At 37.9% G+C, this 13,610-nt stretch overlaps 1 pseudogene; it reads right to left on the bottom strand.

The window, feature by feature from the left end:
* Nucleotides 1-8,567: 8,567 nt before the first annotated feature.
* Nucleotides 8,568-8,873, bottom strand: LOC102864911 (annotated as a pseudogene).
* Nucleotides 8,874-13,610: the final 4,737 nt, after the last annotated feature.

Below are 13,610 nucleotides of genomic sequence, written 5' to 3'. Positions count from 1 at the left end.
GGTGAGAATTGCTAGGGTTACAACTGTTTGTTGAAACATGATAATTGCTATTCCATCAATTTTTGATGCCTTATATTTTGCCAATGCCTTTAGTGCAGCTTGAACTTTCTCCTTTACTACCATTGGTTCATGGTCATGTACTTCTTTCAAAAACAGTCCCATGTCAGCCAATTCTTTTTAGTTTAATGACTTGTAATCCTTCCATATTCTAGTTGATGTTGATTATCTTCTAGTTGATTATAAAAGTAAAACAACAAAAAACATTTGGCAATGACATTTCAGATAAGGGTCTCCTGATGAAAATTTCCAGAAAACAATTGAGCCTCCACAAGAAAAAGACTCATCACCCAGTAACAAAATGGGCAAAAGACATGAAAAATCTCTTCACAAGAGAAGACATTTGCATGGCCAACAGACACATGAAGAAATACTTAAAATCACTATTAAACAGAGAGATGCCAACCAGAACAACAATGAGATATTGATGTCACCTGCATAGCACTACGAAAGTCTAACAGGACTGCAGGAAACAAATATTGGAGAGAATGTAGAGCATTTGGAACTCTCATGCATTGCTGGTGGGATTCTAAAATGGTACTAACATTCTGGAAAGCATTTTTCCATTTCCTCAAAAAGCTGATAATAGGAATCCCATATAACACAGCTATTGCACTTCTAAGAATATACACCAAAAAAAAATTGGAACTAAGATTAAAAACAGAGATATATACGCACCTATGCTCATTATCAGTATAATTCATATCTATGTGACTATGTTGACTCAAGACTTCTTAAACCTGGTCTGCTACTAATTTTAGCAGAATTAATAGTAAAACCAATTTTTATTATTGACATTGGAGCGTCAACATGAGAATATATTTAAAATTTCGGGTAGTCATCTTTCCACATTAATAATGTCCTTCCTTTTTTTAAACTATGGTATTTGACTATGTGGATCACAACAAATTGTGGCTAACCTTGAGAAGAATGAGAATCTCAGGTCATTTGATTGTGCTCATGCAAGACTTATACTTGGATTGGGCAGCAGTCATTAGAACAAAGGAAGAAAACACTGCATGGTTCAAAATCAAGAAAGGAGTCTGTCACAGATGCATCCTATCTCCATACCTTTTCAATATTTTGGGAGACTGTACTTTATGGAGAGGGATGTGGCATCAGGATTAGAGAAAGACTCAGTCACAACATATGTTATGCAAATGACATAATCTTGCTTGCTGAAACTGAGGAGGACCAGAAGTGCTTGCTGTAGAAGGTCAAGCAAGGACTTCAGTCTTCAGTTGGGACTGAAGCTCAGCATCTAGGAGACAAAGATTCTCATCAATGGACTATTTGGCAGTAACTGATAGATGGAGAAGAGATTGAGGTTATTAACAATTTCAGCTTGCTTGGGTCCACAATCAGCATTCTTGGCATCAGCAGTCAAGAAATCAAAAGAAGAATTGCTTTGGGGAAGGTTGCTGTCAGGGACCTCTCAAAAGTTCTGAAGAGCAACAATGTTAGTCTGGAGACTAAGGTATACGTGATTCAGGCCATGGTCTTCACAATTACTTGCTATCCATTAGAGACCTGGAAAATGACCAAAATGACAGAATACTTAGTGTTTTTGAGTTGTGGTGCTGGAGAATACCAAGCATACTGTGGACCACCAAGTGAACAAATAAGTTTATTCTGTAGAGGGTGAAACCAGATTGTTCCTTGGAGGCAAGGATTTTGAAGCTCCCTCTCACATATTTGGGCATGTGGTTAGGAGAGACTCTGGAGAAGGACATCAGGCTTGGAAGGTAGAGAGAGAGCTTAGGAAAGGAAGACCCCAGATTAAATGGATTGACACAGTAACTGAAATAATGGGATAAGTGTGTCAGAGACAGTGAGACTGGCTCATGATAGAGCAGAGTTCAGGACTATTGTACATAGATTCACTATGAGTCACAAGCAATTCGATGGCCCATAACAACTGTCCTGTACATATAATCTCAACAAGGGGGGGAAAAAAGATAAGGTGGTTGAGACAGATAAGCCTGGAACTATTACAAATGAGCAGTCATAATGACAGTGGAAAAGACTCTTAAACATTTATGTGAGTCATACAGCTAGATTTTCCTTCTATTTTAGAGGTGATATAATCTCTTTCACGTAAAAGGAAAAGGAAGAATGGTAATTTGTCATCCTTTAGCTATTCTTAAATAGTATCCACATCTTCTGTAATCCCCTCAGTCCACAGGCTATATTGTCCTTAATGTACATTGGGTATGAGATAGATATTTTATTTTAAATCACAACTAACATGCTATACCTTTACATGAGTTACCGTAGCTAATCTCTCTAACATCCAAGAAAAGTGATAAGCCCTTAATAGAATCTCAACATATTTTTGGCTAGGTGAATAATTGCTACATGACCTACTGGATAAGGAGTTGTGCTGCCAACCCAAAGGCAGGCAGTTTGAATCCACCATATACTCAACAGGGAGAAGATGGACAGTCTCCTTTTGTACAATTTGTTTTTTGTTGTTATGTGCTGTTGAGCTGACTGTGATTCATAGCACCTCTGTGTACAACAGCTCCAAAGCCTGCTCTGTCCTGAACCATTCTCACTGACAACTGACACACCTATATCCATTGCCCCAGTTACTGTATCAATCCATGTCATCTAGGGTCTTCCTCTCCTGCACTGTCCCTCCACCCTTCTGAGCATGATGTTCTTCTCCAAAGACCAGTCCCTCCTGGCCATGTGCCCAAAGTACGTGAGATAGAGCTTCAAAATCCTCGCCTGTCCACAGAGAAACTTGGTTTCATCCTCTCCAATACAGACCTAGTTTTGTTTTTTTCTACTTAGTGGTCTATTTTATGTTCAGTATTCTTCTCCAGCACCAGAACTCGAAGGCAATATAGAGATTCTGAAAATCTGTGGAAGGTCAGATATGAGTCAGTTCCAACTCCATAAATAGTATTCAGTTTGTTTTTAAGACTCAGTTAAAAGCAAAATCCTCTATACACTCCAAATGCCACTATCTAATATTTTAACTGTCGGTTTAATCTTATTGTAATCATATTATTACCCTTAATGAAGGATTTCAGGTTTTGGCTTTGATGAATTTATTTACTTGAGTGAGAGTTTATAAATCATATAGCTTTTCCTTAATATACATTTTTATAACACTTTATTTCATTTGATCATTCATCTTTAGTTTTATAGCACCAAAATTGCAATTTTTATGCACATTTTATGTGTATGCACCTTTTGTGTATGCAATCTTCATACCATATTATTTATAGCATTATCAATGGTTAATATAATTAATCATAATGTCTAATGATTCCCTTATTGTACATTGTGCTTCTCTTCACTCAATTTATCTATTAAATGTGTTTACTCACTTTTTTTCAAATAAGTTTGTAAACCATTCATTTTCCATACAATCATTCTTGTTTTAATAATTGTTGTTGTTGTTGTTATGTGCCATCAAGTCATTTCCGACTCATAGCGACCCTATGCACAACAGCTCTAAACCCTGCTCTATCCTGCGCCAACCGCACCGCCTCTGACACACCCATCCCGATTACCCCAGTCACCGAATCAATCCATTTCATAGAGGGTCTTCCCCTCCTGCGCTGTCCCTCCACCCTCCCAAGCATGATGTCCCTCTCCAAGGACCCATCCCTCCTGGCAACATGTCCAAAGTATGTCAGACGAAGCCCCAGAATCCTTGCCTCCAAGGAGCAGCTTGGTTTAATCCTCTCCAAGATGAATCTGTTTGTTTTCCTGGCAGTCCAGGGTACATTCAGTACCCTTCTCCAGCACCACAGCTCAAAAGCACCCACTCTCCTTCTGTCCTCCCTAGTGATTGTCCAACTCTCTGATGCATAACAAGCGATTGCAAATACCATGGCCTGTATCAGGCGCACCTTAGTCTCCAGAGAGACACTGTTGCTCCTGATAATATTAACATTTATTAATGTGATTTATTTATTATAATGTCTAATCAACCTTTTACTGTGTATTGCCTTTTCCTTCATCTAACTTACCTATTCCTTAACTTTTATTCTCCTCTCTCTTCTATTAGGTCTATTCGTGACTAAACTTTTCCCTAGCTTCATAATGTTGTATATGGTTGAATTAGGGCTTGAGCAGGTTTTTAAGACAGCACAGGAAGAGATTTTCTGTCTTCCTCCCATGGAGCAGGCGGTGTATTTGAACTACCTGCCTTTGGGTTGACAGTGCAACTCTTTACCACTCAGCCATTAGAGTTCGTTGGCTTCTTATAATTAAGTGTAAGAGAGTGTGTGTGTGTGTGTGTGTGTGTGTGATAATGGTCTTATGCCATAATTATCTTTTCTCAACTTATGCTATGTTTTGAATTACATTTTCCGAACACGCACATCTTAATCTATTTTACCAAAAATATTCCTAAGCACAATAACATTCCACTTCAATTGCTAATATTCTATAACACCACAATCAGCATGAACTAAATGCCAAGATAGCAGGAATAAACCTGCATCAGTTTTTGCTTTGGTGTTTTTTGTTTGGTTGGTTTGTTTTGTCTCAATAATGATATATTTTTTTATATGAAGGCAGGGCAACAGCTGACTCCCTGACGGAGGAAGTTATACAATGCACACACAGCTCTGCGCCAATGTACCACTGCAGTATGAGGATGCTGCAGAGAACTTGGAAAGAAAACCCTTTCTCTCTGGTGCTGCACTGCTTGCTCCCAGCTGAGATGAAAAGGAGATTTTCTATTCCTTTTTTTCCTTTTTTTTAGTAGGAAGCTCATATAAGCAATGTAACATCAATTCCTTCAAGCACTAAATACGAGAAAGGGATTTACTTCAGGAAATTGTTCTTAACTGTTTTTAGAAACCAAGGATTGAACCTTTTTCAGTATTTTTACTTCTCTAATAGGCAATAAGAGCCAAGGCAGAGTGTTCACAAGACAGAATTCGATGCTACGGATTTGAGTAAAGAAACAACAGGTAAATTTAGAACATGTTTTATTTAGCTTGAGGTTAATTTTGAGGTAAGAAACAAGATTATAAAGGCGTCGAGGATAAAATGACACTGGTCGAAGGCCTAATTCAGCTGCAGTAAAGGGGCTGACTGCCTTGTCACATTTGCAGGCATTACTCAGCACTTTGGGCATTTTCTTGCCGTTACATAGGCAAACCAAGACCTCATGCGCTTCTGCTCAGCTATTTTGTCCCTCTCCCCTTTTCTACAAAAAGGAAGGCAGAAAAGGTAACTTCAGCATTGGAGAAAAAGGCAAATGATGACTAAAATCTTTTGTTCTATCCTTCCTCTAACTCCCCTACAATCTTTACAAGCATAAACATTATCATGGCACAGAACTGTGTTGAGGAAATGTTTTTGAAAAGAGTAAGTGAATGAGTGAATTACTAATGAGTGACTTTCCCTTGGTCATTTGCTCTGGTGCAAGTCAGTGTAGGACAAGATCACTGGCCTCCCCATTTTATTCTTGAGTATATATTACTTTCAAATTAAGGAAGCTTAAACACATGGCCATAATAAAAAAAAAATTTAAAGCTTCATTCAAATAGCAGTTAGACTTTTCTATGAAATCTAAGAATGTAACATTAAATTTTAATTATGTGAAGGCACTTTTATGGGGAGCTAAATAACAAAACCTATTTCTTTTTGCATTACTTAACAAACACTCAACCTTGAGAATACAAATACTTAACTCATCATACTAATATAGGAGCTTTTTGAGAACTTAAAGTCTAAATTTCTACTCAAACCTATTCTTTTGCATGTCTGAGGTTGCACCCAGAATTGTATTTTAACCACCCATGGCTTGTAACAAATCAGTAAATTTCTGAGAAACACTGATATAGAAAAATGGAATAGGGAAAGTATTATTAGCAAATTTAAAAAAATAAGCTTTTAGTACTTAATGGACTGGCGTTGGCAGTTGCAAGCCACTGCCAATTAGAGAGCAATCTCTGATTCCACCAATTTTAATGGTGAAAGGGATTATTTATGATTTATTTTGTTACTCAAGGACATTTTATAGTGAGATCATTCAATGGACATAGCATGAGAGTATCTGGGTTAAAAATTGGTTCTAGTTCTTAATAAAATCATGACAACAATATGGTTTCTTGAACTCCCTCAGCTTCAATTCCATCATCTAAAAATAAAACAAATCATTATAGTAATGCATTCTTGGTGTCTATCCAGGCATCAATCCATTTTTAAAATCCTTCCCCCCTACATGGTGAAAATTTGACCCAGGAAACTATGTTTGTACCACTTGAATCTTCCAATTATGGTTCCCATAACCATAGTCTATTAGGTTACATGAGGATGCTGATACAGGAGCCAGTCCAACAGCTTAGCTGAGACAAAAGGGTTCTCTTTCTGGGAATGTGTAAATTGAGGTGGACTGAATGAGTCATAATATTGTGGGAACATAAACAAAGTGATGTAGAGTTTATGATAAAGCACCTCTGTCTGGTCTTGAGCAAACAGAATATGTCAGCTCAAACCACAAAACCGATAGAAGAAATGAGTACCTATAACCAGAACTAGGGAGGGGAAGAGAGGAAAGAAAGAGTGGTCTACCACAACCTGATAGGCAACATCACGATAGAGGGAGAAAAGATTGAAACTGTCAGCTACTTCATCTTACCTGGATCCACAATTAATATATTTGGTACTAGTAGTCAGGAAATCAAGAGACATATTGCATTGGGAAAGTCTACTGTCATGGGCCTCTCCAGATTACTGAGGAACAGTGATGTCAGTTTGAGGACTAGGGCCACCTGGTTCAGTGATGGACTTTTTAATATTTTGCTATGCATTTGAGAGCTGGACAATAAACAAAGGTAACAGAGAAAGATCTATACCTTTGAATTGTGGTGTTGGAGAAGAGTGCTGAATAGCCTATAGATTGCCAAAAGAACAGATATGTCTGGAAGAAATACAGCCAGAGTGCTTCTTGGGGGCAAAGATGATGAAGCTTTGTCTCCATACTTTGGGCATGTTGCTAGGCGAGGTTATTCCTTGGAGAGGGACATCATGCTTGGAAAGTCGAGAGACAGTGAAAGAGAGGAAGACCTTCAAACAGGTGGACAACTGCAATGGGTCTGAGGACGTCAGAGACTGTGAGGATGGCACGGGGAAAGACAGGGTCCAGATCTGTTGTTCATGAGTTTGTTTTGAGTTGTACTTGACTCAAGGGCACCTAAAATCAACAACTACAACTCCAATATCAAAAGAACTATATGGCTCCTGGGTCCTCCTGTTGACTACTCAAAATGGATCAAACTATAGGCTCTTGGCCAGAGTTGAGAAAAATGTAAAAAAAACTTAAATAAAAAATTGCCAAGTCTGAAGGAGATGTGTGGAAGCCTCAAAATTAGCCTTTAGTTCTGAAACTAAACTACTCACACCTGTGGTTCAACTTTCTCTTAAACACTAACAGGCTTATAAAGTAAACAATACTACCAGGGGATACCCACTCCTTAGTGGAATCAATCAAAAGACCAAAAAGGAAGCATTTGTCCAGAGACAGAAAGCAGAAAGAGATAGGGTGGAAAGATAAGTGGAAAAAAGAATCACAAAGAAGAAAGAAGATTATTGTTAAAATGTAAAGTTATAAATTCTGTTAATTGTAGAGAAAAATAAAAGAGAAAAAATATTTTGATGTGCTCTCTAATGTATTCATTTCAGTTCTACTGTCTTTAATGGTGTGCCTATGATTTAGCTTATGGGAGGGATTTCCAAGTAGATACTTAAAACAAACTTATACTAGCTTAAATATGTTTTTATTAATAGAAAAGAATTGCTCTCTTACAAAGAATGCCTGCCAACAACTTGAAACTGATTCACAGATGACCCTCTAGCAGGTTTTATAAAAACATTTTGTATATAATGAAAAACCTCAACTTTATGGCCCTTGAGTCAAAACCAAGTCAAAGCTGATAACTCTGGTCTTTTTTAAGCCTGTAGACCACATTGGAAGAGACTGCCTACCTTGCTGTTACGGAAGCATTAATGGATTAGAACAACAGAGAGGCTCCAACTTTGGCTTACCAGCACAACCTCCTATGTTTTACAGTGTCTTTAAGCTCTTAACTCATAAAGAAGAAATCCAAAATTCAACCAAGTTTGCCTTAGTTAATAGTCGGTTGTTGATGTTGTTCTCCATTGTTGTTGAGTCTGAAGTGATTCATAGCTGACCCTTCAGTCAAGTTTTTAGAGGCTGTAAATCACACGGAAGGAGAAAGCCCATCCTTCTACCCTAGAACAGCTGACAGATTCAAACTGCTTACTGTTTGGGTTATTATCCACTAGGCCACCAGTGCTCCTCAGATGGTCTGTATGAAGTTTGACTTTTTGATCTGGGCTTAATGTTTTATAGTTCATAGCTCTTGGTGTTTTTTTTTTTTTTTTTAGAATCGTGGTTCTTATTGGGAAATATCAGCAGATATGGTGGGAAATGGGAATAAGTCTTAGTGGGCTCAAGAGTGAGATTAGAGCACAAGAACCCATCCTGGGAAAATGAACCTGTGCAGAAGGTGTCAGGGGGTACCCAGAGGGATAGTGAAGGAGAGGTAGTCCCCAAGGGCACCCCAGCGGGGCCGGTAGATCTGGAAGATGGTGATTCAGGTGGTGAGCACAATCACCCAGAAGAGGAAGCCCACAGCTGAGCGCCAGACATAGCCCTTGATTTGGCTCTGCTCCGTGTAAGCCGGCACCAGGAAGGCCTCTCGGAAGAACCAGAAGATGTTGACTAACCAGAGGAAAGGCAGGAAAGCAAACCCACCAAAGTAGTACTTCCGGCACAGGTTCAACTTCTCCTCGTTAGACACTCGTTCCAAATTCATAATTGCCCAGAGGATGCGCTGTCCCAAGGGTCAGGGTGATGCTCTGGCTACTAGCAAACACAGACCTCTGCGCCAGATATCGCAAGGCCTTCTGAAACTTGTAGTCTTTTCTTTTTCTAGTCCGGCACCGTTGTCATCATAGCTCTTGTTTTAAAGCTAGAAATCCAGGCTACAGAATATTTGTGATTCTAACTTTTTTTTTTCCACTGAGAAATTGAGCCATCTGACTTCTTCATAAGCATAAGCCTGACAGAATTTTTACAGGTCAAAGTGTTCTCCAAAAAGATTTTTAAATGATTGAAAGTACTTGAACAAGTAGCTTGAAGGGGTGTCACATCACTCTGTTATAAATGATAGACAAAAATCTAGCCAGAAAAAAGGGCAGTTAGTGCTACAGCATCTTAATCATTAAAAAAAACAATGCAAAATACAAACACTTGGAAAGGTATTTGTAGAGCAATTCTGATAGACGTGTAAGAACAGGATGCCTGCAAAACTGAACTGCTAAGCCATGTAATAAATTAAGTGGTTAAAATGGTCTTTTAAATGACCGACACAGGCCTTGAGGAATATCTGCCAGAGAAAATGAATTTTTTGCGTGGCGTAAGTTTTGAGTTGACACTAAATCGTGCCTAGAATATTAAATTGAAACAACTTTATTTTTAGCATAAAGTCACAGTTTTATATATTATTATACTCCTTTTGGTACACAGAAGGAGTAACATTTAGAATTCTGCACTTCAAAACTCAAACAATCTTAAAGTAAAAATATATTAAGTATATAAAAAGACTATTTAAATGTTTTTCAGGGAGAGCCAAAGGTAGAATGTAAATTGGGAATGGTTAAAAATACTGACAATTTCTACTCAACTGGTATATTGTTAGCAATTTCAGTTTTGAATAAATGATTTAGTAGTTAGGCATGTAGTGATAAGAAATTAACATACATGACAAATGAGTACCAATCAATCAAATAATTTTATCATGACTGTATTCAATTATTCAGAGTAAAAACCATGCGCAGATTAACTAAGTACGCTGTTGTTGTTGTTAGATGCCATCAAGAGGAGTAGGACTCAAAACAACCTCTTTACTAACAGATCTGAACGCTGTTCTATCCTGTGCCATCCTCATCATCTCTGGCACACTTGAGTTCATTATTGCAGTCACTCTGTAAATTCACCTCTTTGGATGTCTTCCTCTCTTTTGCTGACCCCCTCATCTCTCCAAGCATGATGTTTCTTTGCAAGGATAGTCTCTCCAAGCAATATGTCCAAAGTAAGTGAGATGAAGCTTTGTTATCTTTGCTGCCAATCGTTTCTTGATTTTTAATGATCAATCGACTTAAACGTAGAGGGAGGGGTTTGGGTTTTATACTCAGGTGCATGCCAAAAGGTTAGGGAAATATTTTTGGGAATTCTAGTACAATATTGTTTAATGATTATCTTGCCATTGTACATCATGAGATCTATTACTCTTCATGCTTCTCCTCCATTTGCCTCCTAAGTATAGATGTTATGAAGCACAAATTATCCAGGACTAACCTAAAATCACTGGTCCTTCACCATTCTTTTTTTTTTTTTTTTGGCTTGTTTGATGCTTGAGATTTGGTTTCATATTATACGTTTCTAAATAATATAAAATTCTTTTTAAATTTTTAAGTCATCTAAGTGATGTTTTTAATATAAAGAAGAAATAAATTAATCTATCCATTGCTACACTCTATGGCCACTTCTAGTGTTTTATCTTTCCATTTTTCTCTCTCATCGTATTCTAAGAGGAACTGACTCATTTAAAAAGAAACAACAACCTGACTCATAGATAATCCACCATTGGATATTTTTTCCTTTGATTTATTTTTTTAAAAAATTCTTTTATATTGGTTTGTTTACAAAGTTTATATACATTGTGTTTCACACTATTCTTGATGCACATTTTGTTTTATACAATCATTCCTATGAATTATGTTTTATAAAATTAATCACCATTTCACTATGCTCACCATTACCCTATTTTTTCAGATTCCCCACCAGACCTTTTCAATTTTCTTTACTCCTTACCTTCTCCCATCAAATTGTACTGTGATTTTGCCCCTACCCATCCTCACTCCTCTGCTCCTATCCCATCCTGCCTTGGGTTCCCATACACGTTTGTACTAGTTTTCCTTCTACTTTTAGAATAATAGTCTTATGTGATATTTGTCCTTATAAGACTGAATGGGTTCACTCAGCATAATACTCTCCAGTCTCTCCAAAATTATGTACTATTTTTAAAAACCATTGCTCCTGAGTGCTGCACAATGTTCCACTGTGTGCATGTACCACAATTTTTCAGCCCATTCAATTGTGGTTGGACATTTGGGCTGTTTCCATATTCTTGCTGATGGTTGAGTAATGTTGCTATGAACATTGGTATACAAGTATCCCTTTGTGCCTCAGTTCTCATTTTCTCAGAGTATATTCCAAGAAGTGGAATATACCTGGGTCATAATGGAATTTCTATGTTCAGATTCTGAGGAAATGTCAAACTCCTTCCAGAGTAGTTGCATCATTTTCCAATTCCACCAAGAATGTATAAGAGTTTCTATCTCATCACATCCCCTGCAACATTAATTACTTTCTGTCCTAAACTTTCCCACTACTACTGGAACGAGATAGTACCTCATTGTAGTTTTGATTTGCATCTCTCTTATTGCCAGTGATTTTGAGCATTTCTTCATGTGTCTGTTAACCATCTATCTGCCTCTGTGAAAATTCTTTCCATGTCTTGCTGATTTTGTAATTGAGTTATCTGCCTTTTTCTTGTGGAAGCCCTAAAAAGGATTCTGTAAACTCTGATATGAGGCCCTTGTCTGAAATATTGCCAAATATTTTTTTACCCAGTCAGTAGGTTTTCTTTTCACTTTATTGGAAAAGTGTTTGATGTGCACAGGGATTTATTCTCCATTGGATTTAGATAAATCACCTGGGAGAAGATTGTTCATCTTTCTCTCAAGGCAATGCCCCTAGAGTCAAATTGTCAAATAAGCATGTCCTTTGTGTTAGCAGTGAAACTTCCCATGACAATATGCAACTATAAACCTTCTTGGTGAAAACCATTTGAAGGCAGCTATATCTTGTTTTGCTTTTTCTTGTCCAAGACAAACTATTTTCAATCTATTAACCCCACCCTGCAAATACTATACCCTGATTTGCAATAATGTTTGCTAATCTGTTTAGTCACTTTGTAATAGTTGCCAGTGAGTCAGCTCCAATTCATGGCTACCCCCTGTGTGCAGAGTGGAACTTCTCCATAATCTTTTTAAAACTTAAAACCTTTTGGAAGCATATCATTAGGTCTATGTTCCAAGGTGCCTTTGAGTGGGTCCAAACCAACAACCTTTTGGTTAATAGTCCAGCACTTTAATAGCCATCTGCATCACTCGAAGCAACAGAGTCACTCTAATATAATAATAGAAATAACAATATCAAGACTATGACTATAGCCATTTTCATACACTTAGTAGAAATTCATGTGTCAAATGTTTTAGTACTATACTGTATTTATCCTGTCTTTGTTCAATTAATGATAAAATATTAAAAAATGGAAATTATAAAACATCTTTACATTAAAAAAAAAGAGTCCTATAGTTTTTCTATTATTCCTCTAAATAATGCGTAACCTATACTTTGACCAAGCGGCAGTCATCAGAACAGAACAAGGAGATACTGCATGGTCAAAAATTGGGAAGGGGGTCAGCCAGATATGTATTCTGTCTCCATGCTTTTCAGTCTGTATGCAGAACAGAACATCTGGGATGCTGGGCTGTATGAGGAGGAATGTGGCATCAGGAGTGGTGGAAGATTCATCAACAATCTGCGTTATACAGACGACACAACCCTGCTTGCTGAAACTGAGTAGGATCTGAAGCACTTGCTGCAGAAGGTCAAGGACTGCAGCCTTCAATACAGATTGAAGCTCAATATCAAGAAAACGAAGATTCTCACCACTGGGCCAATTGGCAGCATCAGTATGGATGGTGAAGAGATTGAAATAGTTAACAGTTTCAGTTTGTTTGCCTCCACTCTTGGTACCTGCAGCCAGGAAATCAAGAGACAAATTGCATTGGGAAAGTCAGCTGTCAGGGACCTGTCCAGAGTTCTGAAGAGCAATGACATCAGGCTGGAGACTAAGGTGTGCCTGAGCCAGGTTACAGCCTTTGCAATTGCATGCTATGCATAGGAGAGCTCACAGTGACTAGGGATAATAGAAAGAGAATTGATACCTTTGGAGAAGACTGTTGAATATACCATGGACTGCTAGGACAACAAACAGGTTTATCCTGGAGAGGGTGAAGCCGAGTTGCTTCTTGGAGTCAAGGATTCTGAAGCTCTGTCTGACAAACTTTGGGCATGTTGTAAGGAGGGACTGGTCCTTGGAGAGGGACATCAAGTTTGGGAAAGTGGAGGGACAGTGGAGGAGAGGAAGACCCTCGATAAGATGAATTGATTTAGTGATTAGGGTAGTGGGAGTAGGTGTGCCAGAGACAATGAGGTTGGCACGGGATAGAGCAGGATTTAGGGCTCTTGTACCTAGGGTCGCTATGAGTCGCAAGTGACTCGGCACATAACAACAATAGCAACAATTAGAAACCAACCAACATAATTTTTTAAAAATATAAGCATCATATTTGTTCTACCAAACTTGTGACTAGATTATTTATTTACTGATTTTCTACTTGTTCAGTTTGTGTATATA

Source organism: Elephantulus edwardii, unplaced genomic scaffold, assembly GCF_000299155.1.
Source record: "Elephantulus edwardii isolate Elephantulus edwardi_28Jun2011 unplaced genomic scaffold, EleEdw1.0 scaffold00003, whole genome shotgun sequence".
NCBI lineage: Eukaryota > Metazoa > Chordata > Mammalia > Macroscelidea > Macroscelididae > Elephantulus > Elephantulus edwardii.
The sequence above is the reverse complement of the archived record's forward strand: the minus strand, read 5'-3'. Positions and strand labels throughout refer to the sequence as shown.